The sequence below is a fragment of the Sinocyclocheilus grahami genome, unplaced genomic scaffold (assembly GCF_001515645.1).
Source record: "Sinocyclocheilus grahami isolate Dianchi unplaced genomic scaffold, SAMN03320097.WGS_v1.1 scaffold23.1, whole genome shotgun sequence".
NCBI lineage: Eukaryota > Metazoa > Chordata > Actinopteri > Cypriniformes > Cyprinidae > Sinocyclocheilus > Sinocyclocheilus grahami.
In genome coordinates, this window is record NW_015505202.1 from 1,174,463 (window position 1) to 1,186,983 (window position 12,521).

At 36.7% G+C, this 12,521-nt stretch overlaps 1 long non-coding RNA gene across 1 annotated transcript in view; it reads right to left on the reverse strand.

The window, feature by feature from the left end:
• Positions 1 to 12,521, reverse strand: part of LOC107560606 (uncharacterized) — a 23,185-nt gene that overhangs the window by 9,767 nt on the left and 897 nt on the right. The window lies entirely within an intron of this gene.

The following is a 12,521-nucleotide window of genomic DNA, read 5'->3' on the forward strand; positions in this document are numbered from 1 at the left end:
TAATATAACACCCAGATTTTTGACTGTAGAGGAGGTAACCGTACAAGACTTTTTTTTTTAAACAAAATATTGTGTGTTAAAACTAGTTAATGCATTAGTTAACATGAACTATGGCCAATTTATTTTACAGCATGCAATAACATTTGTTTTGTATATTCAGTTCATGTTAACTAAAATAGTTAACTCATGTCTAAAATCTTACCAAACTCAATTTTTTGAACAATAGTGTATATTCTACATATAATAATACATTTTATACATTAATAATAACAGTTCAAATTATACATTATATCATGTATTATGAACAAGCATGAATTAATAATGAACTGATGAACTGTCTTTAACTGAAAAATGAGTGTTTACTATTGTCATTTTGCATTATTGACACTATTTTCCTAATTAATGCTGTTCAGTTGCTTTGTCACAATCTGTATTGTTAAAAGCGCTATATAAATAAAGGTGACTTGACTTCACTTGACTTTACATTAAAGCACTGACAATGTATTTACATATGAACTACGTTACTAAATCTGATGAACAAAGTACATAATAAGCTTCCGGCACTGCTTGTTGTTGTTAATCAGTACACTTAAGTATACACATACTGAATTATACAAATAACATGGACACAGAAATAGAAAGTGTTTGAGAAGAACTGGTTGTTTCTGCAGGTAAGAGTGCATGGATGCATTCCACACAATCTATACCGTAATTGCAGCTACACTTTTGTTAGCATATGTTCACCACTGAAGTACTTGGGGTTGCTTTTATGGTTTGAGGGCTTTTTTAGCCATGGGAAATAACATTAGTGGGGTAGTGCTGCAGAATGGCTGAACAGCAGCAGAGTAAGAGACATTCAGAACAATGGCAGGGCAGGACAGCAGGAGAACACAGGCATATAAATGGAGGAGTGCGGCCATTGGCAAGGCGGCTCAGGGGAGATATTGTACACCAAATAGGTTTGGAAAAGCGCAGATTGAAAAGAATAAGCAGAGGCAGTGCTCAGAAGAATGGAGAAAGCTGAAGCCTTAAATCTAGATGGTTTGGTTTAACCCCTCAATAAATCCTATTAATTATATTATATATTATAAATTATTCTCATTTATATTGTCATTACTCTACAGCCAAAAGAAATTATTATTATAGTATAAATTAGATTATCTGGAAAACATAAATGTATAAAGATGACTCTTTTTTTCTATCCACAATTAGAATAATGCAAGATGTATAAATATTAAATAAAAACAAATAAGCTTATTGTTTAAAACTATGGCAGCAATATTATAATTAATAAAGTCTTAGAGCTGTCTTAGTTTAACATTAACTTTGACAGCTCAAAAAAAAATCTACAAAATTATTATTATTATTATTATTATTTATATTAAGACTTACTTGTGCCCCCTTTCTTATAAGGGTCCTTTTTTTCTTTTGTAATTTATTACATCTGCAGTTTTACATCCCCATTGGCCTCCCTATAATCCATCTTACTTATACTAAAACCCCTCTTGAATTCAGGTTCCATACACTGCAGGTCTGTTCTTAAACCAAATCAAAGCAGTACTCAAGTGTGCCAGTGTGCATCTCTTAAAATCCCAGATGACAAAACTAACCTGCACTGAAGCATTGCAGGCTAATAACAGAGTCCTTATTACCTTTTTTCTGAGGTTCTCAAATTGCAATATCAACTTTAGCAGTCTAGGCCATAAAACCACACAACAGTTTGGCAAACAGTGGTTTTAAAAGCCACAAAACAAGATCTCATACCAAGACTAGACACGTCTCAGACAAGCCTAACTGTCCTGTTAACTCTGATCAGCTTTAATAGTCCTGATTCTGATCCCAACCCATTAGTGTATATTCAATTAAATCTGAGCGGGTTTGCTCCCTGATATGTGTGAAAGCCCAGAGGCTTACAGAGGGGTAATTAATAAGAGTGCATGAGATTAACTGACTCCCCTCCTCACTGAGACCAGCAATGCTGCTGCTTTATTATACCACTAAACACATGTTCAGATTCAAATGAACACTGATGGTGAACACACTGTTCAATCCAAAGCAATTTTTGCATTGAAGTCAGTGGAAATTATCTACACCATACAACTCTACACTGAGCCTATTTCATCTAGATGTAATATAGTGACATAAGTGTAGAGCTTCAGTTGATCTGAGCCTGTGTGTGCATTCAGGTCTGTTCTTGGATCTGAATATTGTAGATGTCTTACAGAACATATTCTTCAAAGTGGAATCAAATACCCTTGATTAGAACATAAATATGTGTCTGAGAGGCTGCGTATACTTGCATTAGACTTGTGCAGACAGGCCGTGATTCACAATCTACTGCCGTCATCACTGCTAAAAATGCAGGACAGAAGCGAAACGCACATGAAAACAAGACTATATTTCCAGAACACAGTGATATGTTCCCTCTTAGGACAAATAAGACACTCATGGATCTGCATGCAAGCATTGAATCCATTAGTTTTGTACAAAATATGTGGCTAATGCTAATGTATTGCTAATTGGAATTTTATCATTTTGAACTAATCCTAAATAAATCAAACAAGAATCGTCTGGGAATCAAACACAATTTAAATGGTCAATCTGAAATTATTATACTTCTTTCTTTTTTTTCAGAATTTCAGTCTATAGAGGATTTCTGTGTGGTTCTTTTGATATGCGTTTCCTCCCTCCATTAGCAATACATTAACATTCCTTTAGAAGCTTTTAAAATTCCATCCAACATCTTTTGAGTAATGACCTCAGAACAAGGTGAGCTTTTGAACTCATACTATGACTGTCAGTCCTCATTTATGGAAAGCACAAGTGTGTCCAACCTCATGCAATATAAAGCATCTTCAACATATTCAACACAAGGACTAAATCTTGGGAAAGAGGTGTTCTCTTGGCGCCCTCTAGTGTTCATCCGTGAGGGGACATTAAGTCAATAGTTTATGTGCCATTAAAATCTCAAATTCAGCATTTTAACTAATTATCACGATTTTATGTACCGTTATATTATTATTGTATATATTGTATAAATTATTGATTATTATTGCAATTTTGTGCTAGTGTTCGGTGAGGGGACAAAGTCAATATGTGGCATTAAAATCTCATGGAATGAATGAATGAATGAATAGAAAAGTTCACAATTTTAACTAATCATCACATTTTTATTGCATGACTTGAAAACATAATACTTATTTTGTGGTAGTTTGACATATATATAGCAACATAATATTTTCAATATGTATTCATTAATATGGGGGATGAAAGGAAAAATAAATACTTAAAAATCGGTTTAGGAGTCCAACATATTCCAAAATATATCTTCAGGTCATTCATCAAAACAGGCTTTGTTACGTTACCAAAAATATTTCAATGTACATGATAAAAGCACATTTTCATAATTATTTGATTTAGTAACTTAATTTTTGTGTTCCACTTTTTTTTTTTTTTTCGGTTTAGGAGTCCAACATATTCCAAAATATATCTTCAGGTCATTTTGGACCTGTTTTCAGTAAATAATATGCCATAAACACCATATAGTTTTTGTTGCTGAAAACAGGCTTTGTTACGTTACCAAAAATATTTCAATGTACATGATAAAAGCACATTTTCATAATTATTTGATTTAGTAACTTAATTTTTGTGTTCCACTTTTTTTTTTTTAAATGTAACGTGTGTGTGTGTTATTGTGTGGACTTCATGGGTTGCGGGGTTACATTTGAACTGTATTTATAAAGAACCATTCTGACCTTTGGAATTTTTGGCAACTTTAAGCTGTCAAAACATTTTTTTAAATCTGTTTGTCAAATTTGGCCAAAAAATATGTCAGATTTTTTAATATGTAGCCCCTGCTGTTCTCTACGATAGAGCTAAAAGCCACTTGGGTGTAATTTTGTCCAAAAACACTACTTGGCAACAAAAATGACTACATCACTTTCCTAAACATCTGCTGACAAATTATTTTGCAGATATGGAAAGTAATGGATTGAGATTTCATGTCAATATATTATGGTTTTACAGTTGCAACAACAGCTGTTTTAGTAGGGTTAATTGTCAGAAACTATGGATAAAGTCAAATATATATATTTTTAATTTTACTAAGGCTGAAAGTAAAATATTTCATTTAGGCCCAATATGGCATGACTATATCGGTCTACTCAACTAAACAGAAATATAAGGGAATCATTCAAACTGACTGCCTCCATGAGGACATTTACATGAACAAGACAAGATGTCTTTAAATGAGGTGACTGGCACACAAATCTTATGAGCTGGAGGCTCTTAATTACATGATGAGATGACTAAATGGAGAAAATGAATCCAGGTGACCATCTGCTTGGAGTTCGGAGCTCACCGAAGTAAACACACTCCAGCGGTCCCAGCAGGTTTTGTCAGCTTTAACTTAAAATGAGCTCTGAGTGTAGAGGAAAAAAAGTGTGTCTGCCACTCCCCTGCACTCCTGATGAGAGTAAGACAGCTAAGGGGCTTGAACGAAGGCTCTCATTTTTAGCTGGGGTGTCAAAGTCGCCTGAAACCTGCGCTGATTTCCACTCCCTCTTACATCTCTCCCTCCACTCCTGACATGCATGAACAGGTACGAAACACAGTAACAAGTTTGTCTCATGTCAGCTTTGAATAAACAGTGCGATAACTTCTTTCCTTCTATATCATCCTCTCTCATTCTCTCCCTCCTGCGCTCTCATTTTGCTCACACTGGGACCCCATGCTGATTGATAGCAGCTTTAAAATGTTGCATGTTCAAATAGACTAAGCTCTGAAAGCCTCGTGTGCAGAGTGGAAACAGGGAACAAAGAACATCCACCTCCTCTCTAACCTGTCAGGTTTAAAATCAGGCTCTTATCCTGAGCGAAGAAGGGCATTCGATTTGAATAATATCTCTGTCTCCACATTAAACTTTTCTTCTGAAAATACGGTAATGCGCACGCTTGAAGATGGTGCGTCACACAGTGCCAACTTATAATGATAAATGTAACCTGTTATTTTCTCGCTACAAACTATTTATAGAAACACAGGTTCACTTACCACACTTATTCCGGGCCCAATGCGGAATTAAATGTCACTAGAGTTAATAACATTTAATTTAAGCAGGAATGTGATTTATATTTAGAAATTTTACCCCCTGCTGGAGTGTTTCGGTTAAATGGAGATGCAAACTTTTGTCTGATCTTGATGCTCCTTGAACATTCCTGCTGGAGTCTGTATTAAAAGATTTTAAAGTTTTATGCAAAAAAAAAAAAAGCACTTGTGAAATATCATTAAAATGATTTATACTCAAACAAGCTGAAGATTTTCTCTTAGAAAAAGCCATTTTATTCTACATATTGGGCATCATGGCACCGCCATTTTGAGATCACATGGCCGTCCGTGTCATACAAGTGAGTTAATAATACCAACTACAACAATAGCCAGTGCTCAGAGAGCTTTAAAATACATCTAAACACAACAAACAAACCAAAAAATAAAACAAAAACCATATACTGTATATAAACTAAATATACCTAAATGTAAACAAAAACTCAATAATTTTAAACAATAAATAAGCAAAGCAGCAACAGCTGGTTAATATTCTGATGCACTCATTTATAACAATGATGCTGCTGTATGGAAATATGTGCGCAATACAATGACACCTGTACAATTATTATGATTCAAAATACTGTAGTTTGAGCCCCCCAAAAAGACAGAAACACTCAGTAGGCCTGACCCAAATTCACATGACTGAAGGGTACAAGAGGCATGTCAATCCATTTTCATGTCAGTTTGTCACTGCCTACATTATGGATAAAACAAGCTGCCAAATCATCACAGTCAGTGAACAAATCCTTCACTCAAACACTTTCATTTTCTTAACAGCATTGTAATGAAGCGATCGGTATTTAAGCTTCTTGTGAAGATACATAAAATAACTGATGAACTTTGTGAATTCTGAACACATTTCCATTTCAGTGTAAGACAAAAAAAGTAATTGTCATCTTTTAAGTAGAAAAACAATGAAAAAGCCAGAGGAGAGTGATTCGACGCAACACATTTCTTGTACAAACCAAAAGAGGGCGCAACTACACTCTTAAAAATAAAGGTGCTTCACGATGCCATAGAAGAACCTTTTTGTCTAAATGGTTCCATAAAGAACCTTTAACATTTGAAGAACCTTTCTGTTTCACAAAAGGTTCTTTGTGGTGAAAGAAGGTTCTTCATATTATAAAAAAGGTAAGAAAGAGATGGTTCTTTAAAGAACCTTTGACTGAATGGCTCTTTATGGAACCAAAAATGGTTCTTCTATGGCATCGCTTGAAGAACCTTTATTTTTAAGAGTGTAGCCACTGAGAAACAGACTAGTACAACTTGTCAGTCAGTCTACTCTGGTTATATATAAGGTTATTCTCTTCTCTGAAGTACAGCAGCCATGAGTGCCGAGACCAGACACAGGCCACAGTCTCTCCCAAATGCACGTCCTGGGTCATGGGACATTAGCACATGCTTGTTCTCCATAGGGTTCCCTTTGTTCCTAGCTAACTTTGTCTGTCTGGTGCACTACTAGCACCTGCACTGTGAGATTTCCTCCACATCTCAACAAGTAGCTGCTTGAGATGATGTGAAACTACTCTAATGCACTTTTGTTGTGGATACAAACACTGAATAAAGCCTAATTAAACTGACCTTGGATTCCCAAAAGAATGCATTCAAGAATAATTTTGAATGAACTGCTTATGGACATTACTGAATGAGAAAAATAAAAAATAATTAAAATGATACAAAAGCAATGCTTCTCAACCACATAAAGTGCATTAAATTAGATTTAAAAAAAGAGTTTGAACATCTTTGCTCAGTGTTTGACGATTCATTTATATCCACTGATGCAACTATCATTCAATACTTTAACTGTTAAAGCAATGCTCAGCTGAAGTTTTCATTACGAAGGCTATGTTTACCTAAATGACTAGTGATATGCAGTTTTCAGTCATTTTGCATTCATTTTCAACCTGAGCATTTGCACCCAGAATCTATTTGTGATGGATTTTGATTTCACAAACCCTGTAATCTTCTTCTTCCTGGTGAGTGCACCAGATCAAAGAAGAAGCCAGGCATATCTCAGCACAGAATCATAGAAAAGCACAGTCTATCAGCCAGATTAACACACATCATTTCCCAAATACATTATAGGGTGAAGATTATACCAGCACTCATCACATACAGTACCAGTGTATCTAAGCAGTAGGTAAATGTTATTGCCATCATCACCGTGTGAGAAATTAGTTTGAAGAACTTACATTTCGGGGCAAATTAAAGTGTGGTTGACTTGTGTTTGTTTATATTGATTCAACACAACAACACCAGTTGTGTTGAATCAATGACGGTGAGATTACACGGTGTAATTGTGTAATCAATGCCAGAGAGTCAGTCACAACTAAAAGTTGCACCTCAGACTCACAGACCTGTAAACAGATACACTTGACAAGCGCTTCTGAGAGACGCGCTGGAAACGTCTAGAGCATGTGTTTCTGTAAGCAGACAGCGGATGTGCAGACTTTAAAGTTTGTTTGGATGATTTACGGCTCCGATAACAGCAGGGACATAATGACGATGAGATTGCACAGATGGATTCAGCACAGTTTACCCTGACGCCCGACCGAGGAGCTCTCCACAGGGCCGTATGGCTTCAATCTGATTTATAGCAAGCTCTCAAAGGGAGTGGCACTCCATTTATTTTTGACTCAACTTTAAGATGTCTCTGTTAAGATTGGGACTCAAGTTTTTACGCAGGAGCCCTTCACTACCAAGCATAAAATGTACAGTATATCCTTTATTTTAACAATTTGGATTCTTATTATTTAGAAATTCTCTTGGTTATTTTCATTTACCCTTACTATATATATAACATACATAATATACATAAATATTCAATGACATTTTATGAGATACACTCTAAAGGCACTTTATTGGCTTCTATGGTTCCATGAGGAACCTTTAATATCCATGGAACCTTTCCATTCCACAAAATGTTCTTTATATCATTAAAATATTCTTCACATTAAGAAAAAACTGTTCTTTTAAGAACTGCACACTGAAAGGTTCTTTGGGGAACCAAAAATGCTGATTCTATGGAATTAAATGCGAAAACAAATGCGAAAAGGCCATAGTTCACCCAAAAATGAAATTTCTGTCATAATTTACTCAGCCTCATTTTCTTTCTTTCTTTCTTTCTTTCTTTCTTTCTTTCTTTCTTTCTTTCTTTCTCTCTCTCTCTCTCTCTCTCACTCTTTCTTTTCTTTCTTTCTTCTGCAGAACACAAAAGAGAATATTTTGAAGAATATTAACTGAATAGTTTTTGTTACCATTGATTTTCACTGAATGGACAAAATAAACAAATGAAACATGTCTCAAAATACCTTTTTTATGTTCCACAGAATAAAGAAGGTCATACAAGTTTGGAAAAACATGAAGGTGAGTGAATAATTATAGAATTCTCAATTTTGGAAGAACTATTCCTTTAAGCATCTTACTCAAGCAACTTGTAATTGTAACCTAATATGAACTTAAGCTAAACGAAAAATTCAGTGAAGGTTGCCACAATCAGTTGTGCAGATCACCTCTAATAGTTGGTGTGTGGTACATATAGTTTGAGGTTATGTAATTATACTCGCGTGAATAGTGTGTTGCTATGAACTACACAAGACGTCATAATGACACCATGTAATTAGAAATCTGTCTTAAGACTAGGGCTGTGTATCGGCAAGAATCTTTCGATATGATACGCATCACGAACGATACAGTGGTTGCGATACGATATGTTGCAATATATTGCGATACTGTAAGAAAGATGATATATTGGGATATTTCTTATTTTAGGAATAGGAGAATAGGATATAATTTTAGGAAAACTGTCATTTAGAGCACACCACCATATGCAAACCATAGCAAAAAAATAAAAATAAATTTACACACACATATATATATATTTTTTTTTTTTACCAGAATTAATCTGCATTAATCTGTCCCTATAACATTCAACGCTATTGAACCACTTTTTGTGCAGTACGAGTAAAGGGGGAACCATTAAGTGCTTGCAGGAGTCAGATTTGACTGATCATGGGTAGAGAGGAGGGATGACCTACAACACCATGGTGGAGGATTTGCTACTCAATGGAGCTCATTGACAAATATCTTATATCGTAAGATGCGCTCCCTTTACACAAAGTGCTCGTGATCGCGAATTCGAAAGTGAAAGTGAACAGTGCAAGCGCTCATTCAAAAGAGATTTAAATACTCCCCATTGATAGTGGCTCCCATATAAGCGAAAATTATATGCAATATTAGAATGTTTGCGGGAGTGGGCAGGACTGGAAAAACCTTGCAGGAGTGGAACGCACACGTTGTCACTGTTTAAGTTTAGAGGTAAGAAGACTGCTATCTAGAGGTTGGGATATAAACTCAAAACAAAACAACGGCCATGAATCTTGTATACATTTTTTTTTTTAATATTGATATTGCATTTTTGAGAATCAATACAGTATCACCAAACAAAATATTGCGATACTCAGGTCAGGTGTATCTATATTTTCTTACACCCCTACTTAAGATGGTGCAACCTGTTCATCTTGTGTGTGTGTTTCAATATCTTTTGCTAATTTACATCATTACTTTGCTTTTTAAATATTTCTCCACTCATCTCTCTCTGCAATTTACAATTTAATTGATGACTTTTGCATGAGACTGTGATTACAAGGTTTGAGGTTTCAACATTTGTTTTTGCGGTCTCTCTGCTCAGATCAAATGGAGGCATGTGTGGAATTCTCAGGAAATAAAATTGGGGTTGCATAAATATGGATTTTTAATCGCCTATTAGTGTTTATTTTTCCACGCATCTCTCTATTTGATGTGCCGTCCCAGATGTGCGTAACGTCTTACTCGCTTTAAAGGCCCGAAGAGCAGCAGCAATTCAGAGCAACTTCTCGCCCCTCCAACCCATGATTAAGAGTAATGGCACCCTTTAAGATTTGCATGGTGATGTTAACTAAGCATGGTTGTTGAAATATAATTGACTTTTCTCATGGACTCCAAAGACAAACAAAGACCCTAAAGGGGGTCCAAGAGTGAGTGGCATTAAAAAAATGGGCCAAGCAAGCTCCATCCACACTGATGAATAAGCATGGGAATTTAGAGCTGGAGGCAATGTTCACAGTTTTCTTTTACTTTTTTGCCTCTTTTCTCCCTTTTTAGTCTCGCTCTTTGTGACCACAGCCACATTTATTAATGGTCACTAAGATGTCAGCCATAGCCTTTACACATCAGTCACCGAGGGCTGTCTTATTTATTTTTACCATTGTTCTCGCCTCTTCTCGTCTTTGTTTTTTCCTCTTTTCTTGTGTCAGGTGTTTAAGCAGGCTGTCAGTTTTATAGGGCCTGGTGAATGGGGTTGATAGGGGAGACTCTCAAAGGACTGCATGTGACCCATCTGCCCACAACACCCTCGCACACACCCTCTCCCTTTTATGCTCTTGTTTTTGTTTGTCTGGGAGAGCCCAGTGAAAGATAAACTTTACTAGGTAGGAGGTTACAGATCGCGGTCCCTATAACAATGCAAGGTAGATTACACTCCTAAATGATTTTGAATTAGGAAGCCCGAGGGAGGGAAAAACACCAATGCTAGGATATGTCATAGCATTAAACATGACATCTCGGAGTGATACTACCTTGACGTGATTGAAAGCTGAAATAGCTTGAACGCTCAGATTCTGTCACTCAAACGAGGAAACAATTTTTCACTCCAGACGCACTGTGTCACAGTAAAGTAATCGTAGCTGTGTACTACATGCTAGTCGGGTGGCCGATGTGGCGGTAGATGTGTGGAAGAGACAGGGGTTGTTGTGAAGTGAGTGAGCGAAGGGGCTTTCACGCTTCAGCAGACATATTTGCTTAGAGCTGATTAACTGCACCCCAGAGAGGAAGAGCTAGTGCTCTGGCTACTAAGCTTCAGAGTGCGTGTGTGTTATACAACTTAGAATAACAATAGTAATAGTGTATAAATAGATATGTTGAAATGTATTTAGCTTTGATGAATCGTTGCAGCTATTTAGACAAGACATGTTAACTACAAACTATCACTATCACTATCACACTATCACTACAACTTATCTATCATAACATCAGCAACAATGATCTAGATTAGTGATTCTTAACTGGTGGCTCACAGTTCTAATTGGTTCGTGGATAGGAAAAATAATGATAATGTTAATAAGTTAGGACAAAAAAAAAGTAAATAAATTGCCTCATCAACTTTTACATTCACTTTTACATTTATGCATTTAGCAGACACTTATCCAAAGACACTCACATTGCATTCTGGGAATCCAACTCATGGCTAGCACTTTGCTTTACTGTTAGAGCTACAAGAACACCAAAAAGGGAGGAGCTTTAAAAATAAGGGAGAAAACGTTTCTTACAGCTTTTGACGACATCAAAGGTTGTTGTCCAATCAACAAAAAGTATTTTGACAATTGTATCTGTCTAATTGATGTAATCCAATATTTATATGCTAAAACAAGTTTATATACACCACCGTTCAAGAGTTTTTTTTGTTTATTTTTTGCAAGAAAGAAAGAAAGAAATACATTCATTCAGCAAGGATGCATTAAATGGGTCAAAAGTGAAAGTAAAGACATAAGAGTTCTATTTCAAAATGCTGTTCTTTTGAGCTTTTTATTCATTAAAGAACCATGAAAAAACGTCTCAGGTTAAGTATGTAACCATGGTTCCCTGAGTAGGGAATGAGACACTGCGTCCTCTAGGGGTCGCTATGGGGAACGCCTCGTCGTGACCCGTGTCTGAAGCATACATTGAAAAAACATCAACAACACGTTGGCCTGCAGCAGCCATGACATCACTACCGGTGCGACTATAGTATAAATAGGCGCCTGGAGAACACATCATTCACTTCTTCGTCTGAAGCTTGCGTCCGCAGCATGGCAAGAAGCCTAGGGGATGCAGTGTCTCGTTCCCTACTCAGGGAACCATGGTTACATACGTAACCAGAGACGTTCCCTTTCATGGGAACTTCGAACTGCGTCCTCTAGGGGTCGCTATGGGGAATGGTATACCCACGCCACCATGCTGAGAGGAGTGCATGCCAGAAACCTATGGCGAGCACTAAGTACCAACTCTACCATATTGCCATGGGAGTTGCCCCTGGGACGTTAGATGGCTGTCAGTGACATTATTCCCTACGGCCAAAGGCCTAGGCTACATACCCCAAAAAACTTACCTGTTAGGGCCAGAACTCCTGGGCCCGGGGTAGAGCTCAAGGCTTGGAATCAGGATAGATTCCTTTAAGGGAATACGACCAAGAGCCTAGAATCATACTCGTCTTGGCCTGTCACACAGGGGCTACCGCACGCTCTGTATATGCTGAAGGAACTGTCTCAACAGACCCCTAGTAGCAACACCCTGTTAAAGTAGGTATCCAGAGGATACATAGGAGGAGTGGTGCCCAAGGCGGA